Genomic DNA, 8278 nt, shown 5'->3' on the forward strand with positions numbered 1-8278 from the left:
CATCTGTCAATGGGACACTTGTTGCTTCCATGTTTTGGCTATCGTAAATAACACAATTATGAACACTGGCGGAGGAGGCAATGACAAGCCACTCCAGTACTCTTGCTTAGAAAACCCCATGGATGGAGGAGCCTGGTGGGCTACAATCCATAGCGTCGCAAAGAGTTGGACACGACTGAGCGACTTCACTTTCACTTTTCACTTTCATGCATTGGAGAAGGAAATGGCAACCCATTCCAGTGTTCTTGCTTGGAGAATCCCAGGGACGGGAGAGCTTGGTGAGCTGCCATCTATGGGGTTGCACAGAGTCGGACATGACTGAAGTGACTTAGCAGCAGCAGCAGCAGCATGAACAATGGGATGCATGTATCTATTCAAATTAGTGTTTTCATTTTTCTTCAGATATATACCCAGGAGTGGAACTGCTAGATCATATGGTAATTCTATTTCTAGCTTTTTGAGGATGGAGAAGGTGATGGCATCCAACTCCAGTACTCCTGCCTGGAAAATCCCATGGACAGAGGAGCCTGATAGGTTGCAGTCCATGGGGTCGCTAAGAGTCCGATATGACTGAGTGACTTCACTTTCACTTTTCACTTTCATGCATTGGAGAAGGAAATGACAACCCACTCTAGTGTTCTTGCCTGGAGAATCCCAGGGATGGGGGAGCCTGGTGGGCTGCCATCTGTGGGGTCGCACAGAGTTGGACATGACTGAAGTGACTTAGCAGCAGCAGCAGCAGCTTTTTGAGGAACCTCCATGCTGTTTTCCATAATGGCTGCACCAGTTTGTATTTCTACCAACAGTGCACAAGGGTTCCCTTTTCTCCACATCTTCACCAACATTTGTTACTTGTAGACTTGCGGATGATAGCCATTCTGACAGGTATAAGGTGACAGTATACTGTGGTTCTGATTTGCATTAAGCATTTTTCAATTGACAGGAAGCATAAAACAGTTTGTAGCGCTAATGCAGGTTTGTATACTCATAGCAATTCTGATAAAGTCTGTTTCCTATGGTTCCCATCAAAAAAGGTGTATGGTGAAAATTCACAGTTTAAATACTGTATTATTGAGCATATCCCCTGTGTACTCTGTCTATGAGAAGAGAACCCTGTGCTGATGACAGAATTTTCCTTAGAGTAGTTTCTGGCTCTACCAGAAACTATTTCAAATCTAGTTTTTTCCTCCAGGACTCCCAAGTTTTCTGAGCCAGACAGTACAGCACATACTCACATTTTGATAGAACCTTACCCTTGACCTCCACGTCAGCAAATGAGAAGAGTCATCACAGTGGACTGTGAGAGCCATTTTTGGAGCCATTTCTACACTAGGACAACCAGCAAAAACATAGCTATACACAGAATTGGGTGCAAATTATATAAATAGATCCCACGAAACCCATGTATTTCCAACTCAACTACCTCTTAGACAAATCCCTGAAATGCCTGAGTGATTGAAGGGAAAGAGACAATGGCCTCAATCCACTGAGATCACCTTACTTTTGTACATTTTTATAGAAGCATATGACCACTATTCCTTTCCCTCTTCTCTTTCCTTCTTGAACAGCTTATTCCTAAAGCCAGCAAGTAGGACAGCGCAGAGACATGCTGGCTGGCTGGAGGAGCGGGGTGATGCTTGGTGGCTCAGAGTGCTGTAGATAGCAACATGGTGGTGGAGTGAGTCTCACTTGTGCTGAGAGAGAAGGGGGTGGATGGGAGGCCCTACAGTGGCTTAGAGCTCGGTCTCTCTGACATTCCTGCCACAAATGCATGCACTGAATCTAATCATGAGGAAACACCAGACAAGCCTCAACTGAGAGATATTCCATAGAATAAATGTCAATGTCATGAACATTAAGGGAAGCCTGGGGAACTACCCCAGACAAAGAAGCAAAGGAGACAGGATAACTAAACACAACATTGTAAAGCGATTACACTCCAACAAAATTTTAAAAAACAGAGATACGACAACTAAGGCCAACTTGATTCTGAACTAGATTTGAGGGTTAGACAGGAGATTTGAAGGTTAGTAGTTTTACTTAGGTAGTGTTTACTTCCTGATTTTGAGGGCTGTGTTGTGGTTCTGTAGAAAAATATCCTTTTTTTGGAAGAAACACACTAAAGCACTAGGAGCTGATAACCTCAGTGGTTGTTGGGGGACAGAATTCCCAGTATTACTTTCCTGTAACTTTGTATGTCCAAATTACATTAAAATGATACAAAGGATGGCCATGTGAACACATTACCAGGGTCTCTTAGGACCTTGGCAAGGGCCCACAAATGTGAGGGGATCTGAAGGTTAAGTTTCATGAACTTCACTGCCTCTAACTGCAGGCAATATTCTATCTATTGTTGTCTGAAAAGCCAAAGCAGCAAGACAGCTTTCCTATAATTTAGTCCTTATCTTAGGCAAGGATTTCTGAGGTCTCTGAGGCCTCCCTACCTCTGCTGAGACCCAAAGCGATGGAATGAATATGTTCTGAACAAGGTTCAAAGTCAAGGAGCAACAGTCTGCACTCTGACGCCCAAATGACCTAAGGCCCTCTGGGTGGTGCATTTGCTGGGCCCACATAGCTCTATGCATATTTGCTAAGGCCACTATGTGTGTGTTAGTCACTCAGTCATGCCCGACTCATTAGACCCCATGGACTGTAGCCCACCAGGCTCCTCTATCCATGAAATTCTCCAGGCAAGAATACTGGAGTGGGTTACCATTCCCTTCTCCAGGGGATCTTCCTGACCCAGGGATTGAACCCAGATCTCCTGCATTGTAGGCAGTCTCTTTAACATCTGAGTCACCAGGGAAGCCTCTTAAAAAAATATGGGACGCTTCACAAATTTGCTAAGCCTGGCTTGGTACTTACGGCCAGTGTTTTGCTTGAGGCTCAGGGCAGACTATCTGATATTCAGTGACCAAACTCCTTTCTCCACCCACCACTTACAGCCGGCTTACATATCATTTGCTTCATGCCCAGGACTTGGCATCCTACCTGGAAGACAGAAGTCAGAAGTGAACAAGAAGCCCTCTAATTTTTTCTTAAAATCACCACCCTTCACTCCCTTTTTGGTATGCTCAGCTCAGTCTCCTCCTCCTTTCTACAGACCTGTATGTCTGCAGAGTACAATCGCATCTGTCCTCTCAAGGAGGCACCTTGAAGGCAGAAGGTAGAAGTTTGGGTATGTAAATTAAATCCAGAAGACTGTGAGCAAAGTCCATTTGGCTGCACATTTAAGCCACTCCAATCTGCATGGTAAGTCACATGTCCAACTCTTTGCAACTTCATGGATGGTAGCCCTCCAGGCTTCTCTGTCCCTGGGATTTCCCAGGCAAGAATAGTGGAGTGGGTTGCCATTCCCTTCTCCAGTGGATCTTCCCAACTCAGGGATCAAACTCAGGTCTCCCACATTGCAGGCAGATTCTTAACTGACTGACCTACCACAGAAGCCCAAGAATGCTGGAGTGAATAGCCTATCCCTTCCCAAGGGGATCTTCCCAAGCCAGGGATTGAACCAGGATCTCCAGCATTGCAGGCAGATTCTTTACCAGCTGAGCTACCAAGGAAGCCCAGGTCATGGTTAGCATAAAGCATATTGTCTATACAGTTTAGGCACAGTGAGTCACCTTTGTTTCTTAGGGAAATTTTTACATCAGTGTAGGGGATGTTTACCAGCCAAGGACCAATCTTGCAAGCAGAGCTTTTTAAGGACAGTAGTCTCAGGTCAGATGTGTTAACTGTTCTGCACAGAAGGAGATGGGAGATCTCAAGTATGGTAGTTAAGTTTCTACCTTAAGCATGTCAATATAGAGTGCTGTCACTTACAGAGATGGAGGAGACAAAGGAAGCACAGATTTATGGGAGAATTTTAATATTTCAGTTTTGAACATATAAAATTGGAGACAACTGTATATGGGATATCAGGTTAAACTATGCTGTTGCAGTTGTAAACAACCTTAAAATGTCAGTGCCTTAACATAACAAAAGTTCACCTCTCACGTAAGTTACGTGTCTTTTATGGCTTGATGAGAGTGTGTTGGGGTGGTGACTGATGGAGACTCCACCATCTAGAAATTCAGTTGTTATATAAAAAGACACATCTGCTTTCCTATGCTTCAGTCTGGGAGTGACACTGCATTTTCACCCACAGCACACTGGCCAAAACTAGTCACCCAACCTCAACTGACTGTAAGTGGGGCTGGGCAATGTGGGCTAGGAGATGGGATGTTTGAGGGACACCACTGTTTCTGGCACAATATCCAGGTGGGAAAAGTATGCAGACATCCATAGAAATGAATGTTGTGTAAACTTTCATTTTGGAGTTGTAAGCAGATACGTGGTATATAAAGTCATTGTCACTTTCTCATGATCGTAATCTCAATGGCCAAATACAGGCTGTGTTATCACCCTTTTCTGGTTTGAAGAAGCAAATTCAGATTGGTGGATACTCTTCAAACTTTCCTGTAGTGATACTGCTGCTGCTAAGTCGCTTCAGTTGTGTCCAACTCTGTGAGACCCCATAGACGGCAGCCCATCAGGCTCCCTCATCCCTGGGATTCTCCAGGCAAGAACACTGGAGTGGGTTGCCATTTCCTTCTCCAGTAGTGATACTAGCAACATACAAAGGTTCTCACTACCTCGCAAAACAAACTTTGGCTTATTACTGAAGGCAGTTTTTGAACCTCTCAGAAGGAAAGGTTTGGTCTCAGAAAAACTTGCCTACAAACAGCTTGATCCTAACAGCAAGAGTAGGTTAAGACCAGTGGTTAAGACCCTGTGTTTCCAATGCAAGGAGTGGGGTGGGGTGGGGAGCACCAGGTTCGATCCCTGGTCAGGGAACTGGATCCCATGTGTCACAACCAAGAGCCTGCATGGCCCAACTAAGGAAAAAAAGATCCTACATGCCACAATGCTGGGGAAGATTGAAGGCGGGAGAAGGGGACGACAGAGGATAAGATGGCTGGATGGCATCACCGACTCGATGGACATGAGTTTGAGTAAACTCCGGGAGTTGGTGATGGACAGGGAGGCTTGGTGTGCTGCAGTCCATGGGGTCACAAAGTGTTGGACACAACTGAGCGACTGAACTGAACTGACATGCCACAATGAAGATGGAAGACCCAATGTGCCGCAAGTAAGACCCAGCACAGACAAATAAATTAATTAATTTTTTAAAAAGAGCAGGGGGTTCACAAAGGTGGGAAGGGACATTTGAAAGTATTTATAGACAAAGATATGGAGGGGCAAGATCAGAAAGAAATAGGTGTTTTTGGTGACTGGGAACAAAACTCCTTTCCAGGGCTACCACTAGGTGTCACTAGTAGGAAAGGGAAGGCACAGACATAAAAATTAGTTCCAAGGAGAGAAGTAGAAACTACCCTCAAATGTTCTCAGGTAGAACTTTGTGGAAGTGTTGCCCACACTGACTGGAACTGTTCTATTGCAACAAAAGGAAGGGGGGGTTGGTGGGAAAGGAAGGGGAGAGGGAGGGAGAGAAGGAGAAAGGAAGGAAAGGAGGGAGTGAGGAGAGGAAAAGGAAAATGACAGTAGGAATCATTAATTTTATTCTGAATGTAATGACTCTGGGGCTTCCCTGGTGGCTCAGATGGTAAAGTATCTGCCTGCAATGCAGGAGACCCAGGTTCGATCCCTGGATCGGGAAGATCCCCTGGTGAAGCGAATGGCGACCCACTGCAGTATTCTTGCCTGGAGAATTCCATGGACAGAGATGCCTGGTGGGCTATACTTTGCAGAGTCACAAAGAGACACAACTCAGAGACTAGCACATTTTCATAATGACTTTCAAAAGGGCTTTATGGGTTCCTGCTGTTAGCTCGTGCCCTGTGCCAGGTAGGCTGGGCACATAGCTTTGTGTGTGTCTCAGAAGTTGAGAGAGGTGGTTTATTCTGCCACCCACTATAGTTTTCCAAGCATTTCATATTTTCACATGACCAACCATATTAATACTTTAGGTAAAGATATAAGAAACTTTTTCATGTCTTTCGCTTTTGTGTACCCATGAGTGATCTGCTGTGATCCCAACCTGACCACATATCTGCTGAGGTCTTCAATTAATTCAAAATCAGATTTAAGATCAGTGGATCTAAGATGTGTCTTATTTTAATGCCCCTGCGTGCACGCATGCATGCTTAGTTGCTTCAGTCACGTGCAACCCTTTTCGACTCCATGGATGGTAGTCCTCCAGGCTCCTCTGAGGTCCATGGGATTCTCCAGGCAAGAATACTGGAGTGGGTTGCCATTCCCTTCACCAGAGGATCTTCCATACTCAGAAATCAAACCCATGGTTCTTACGTCTCCTGCATTGGCAGGTCGGTTCTTTACCACTAGAGCCACCTGGGAAGCTCCTTAATGCCTAAACTGTAACAAAGCAAAAAAGAACTTTTCATTAAAAGTGCTTATATGGTTCTTCAATGACTCAAGCTGAGTATTGCTAACACACTCCATGTGCTGGCAAAATAATCTGAGACAGTTAACAGATAATTTAAATTATAATAAACCCAAATATATTTTATTATCACTTTGGTAAAGCATGAAGTTCCCTAGTGGTCCAGTGGCTAAGACTTTGCATTCCCAAAGCAGGGGGACCTCGTTTGATCCCTGGTCACAGAACTAGCTCCCCAGTGCTTCCAGGGTATGGCCCCCTTAAAAAATAGCTAGGTACACAAATTCATTATTCTGAGCTTCTCAATCTTTTACACATTTTGGCGTATAGAGGGGAAAAAAGGCATTTATATGGCATACTGGGGTCAATGAACTAGGTCCCGGGGTTTCAGCTGCCCCTGACCCATTGGGCCTCTCTAGCATCTTCAATCAGTATGTCAGCATGTTAAAAGCAGACTGTGGCTTTCAACCTTAAAGTTGCACTGGAATCACTGAGGAACTTAGAAAAAAATATGTTGATTTCCTCTCCTCCCATGACCCCTAGAGATTTATTAGATTGGTCTAGAATCATGACTCCCAGGTGACTAAAGTGTGACCAAAGAACCACTGTATTAGAAGACAGCCAGGGAAACTTTAAAAACCTATCAGACTCACACATGTACCCCAATATTCAGAGCAGTATGAATGTGAGAGCTGGACTATAAAGAAAACTGAGCACCGAAAAATTGATGCTTTTGAGCTGTGGTGTTGGAGAAGACTCTTGAGAGTCCCTTGGACTGCAAGGAGATCCAGCCAGTCCATCCTAAAGGAAACCAGTCCTGCATGTTCACTGGAAGGACTGATGTTGAAGCTGAAACTCCAATACTCTGGCTACCTCATGCAAAGAGCTGACTCATTTGAAAAGACACTGATGCTAGGAAAGACTGAAGGCAGGAGACGAAGGGGACAACAGAAGATGAGATGGTTGGATGGCATCACTGACTCCTAGATGTCCATCAACAGATGAATGGATAAAGAAGATGTGGTACACATATACAATGGAATATAAGCGATAAAAAAGAACAAATTTGAGTCAGTTCTAGAGAGAGGGATGAACCTAGAGCCTGTCATACTGAGTGAGATAATTCAGAAAGAGAAAAAATAAATGTATTATATTAACGCATACATATGGAATTTAGAAAAATGATACTGACGAACCTATTCACAGGGAAGGAATGGAGACACAGGTATACAGAAGGGACTTATGGACACAGTGGAAGGAAAGACTGGGACAAAAGGAGAAAGTTACTCTGACATATGCACTAACGTGTAAAAGAGATAACTGGTGAAAATTTGCCATATAACACAGTAAGCCCACCTTGACGCTCTGTGAAGACCTAGAGGGGTGGGAAGTGGGGATGGATGGGATGCTCAAGAACGTCGGCATATGCGTGTAATATGGCTGATTTTTATAAAGCAGTTTTCCTCCAGTTAAAAATATAAAAACCTATCAGACTCATCTAGCTTCCAACTTTGAACACATGCACGTGTGTGGGTTTTTTGTTTTGTTTTTTCCTCACAGAAACATAAATAGAAAAAAACAAAGTTGCAAAGTTCAAAAGATGAGAGTGAAACCCATCTCCTCCCCCCCCAAGTTTAAAGACCCAATTTTTTAAGCTTATGTGCATATATCTACATTATTTGTATCTAGAGAAATAACTTTTATTTACCCCCAAAGAAAGCATACTACACAGTATTCCATACTTTGTAACAAATTCATTCATTACATCATGAACCGTGCTGGTGAGTATGTGGTTAGAAAGTAATTCACATGTCTACATTGTATTTAACCACTTCCCAGCTGAGGCTCATTTGAGCTCTTGTCACTTTTCTGGCAATA

Source organism: Ovis aries, chromosome 5 (assembly GCF_016772045.2).
Source record: "Ovis aries strain OAR_USU_Benz2616 breed Rambouillet chromosome 5, ARS-UI_Ramb_v3.0, whole genome shotgun sequence".
NCBI classification, from domain to species: Eukaryota; Metazoa; Chordata; class Mammalia; order Artiodactyla; family Bovidae; genus Ovis; species Ovis aries.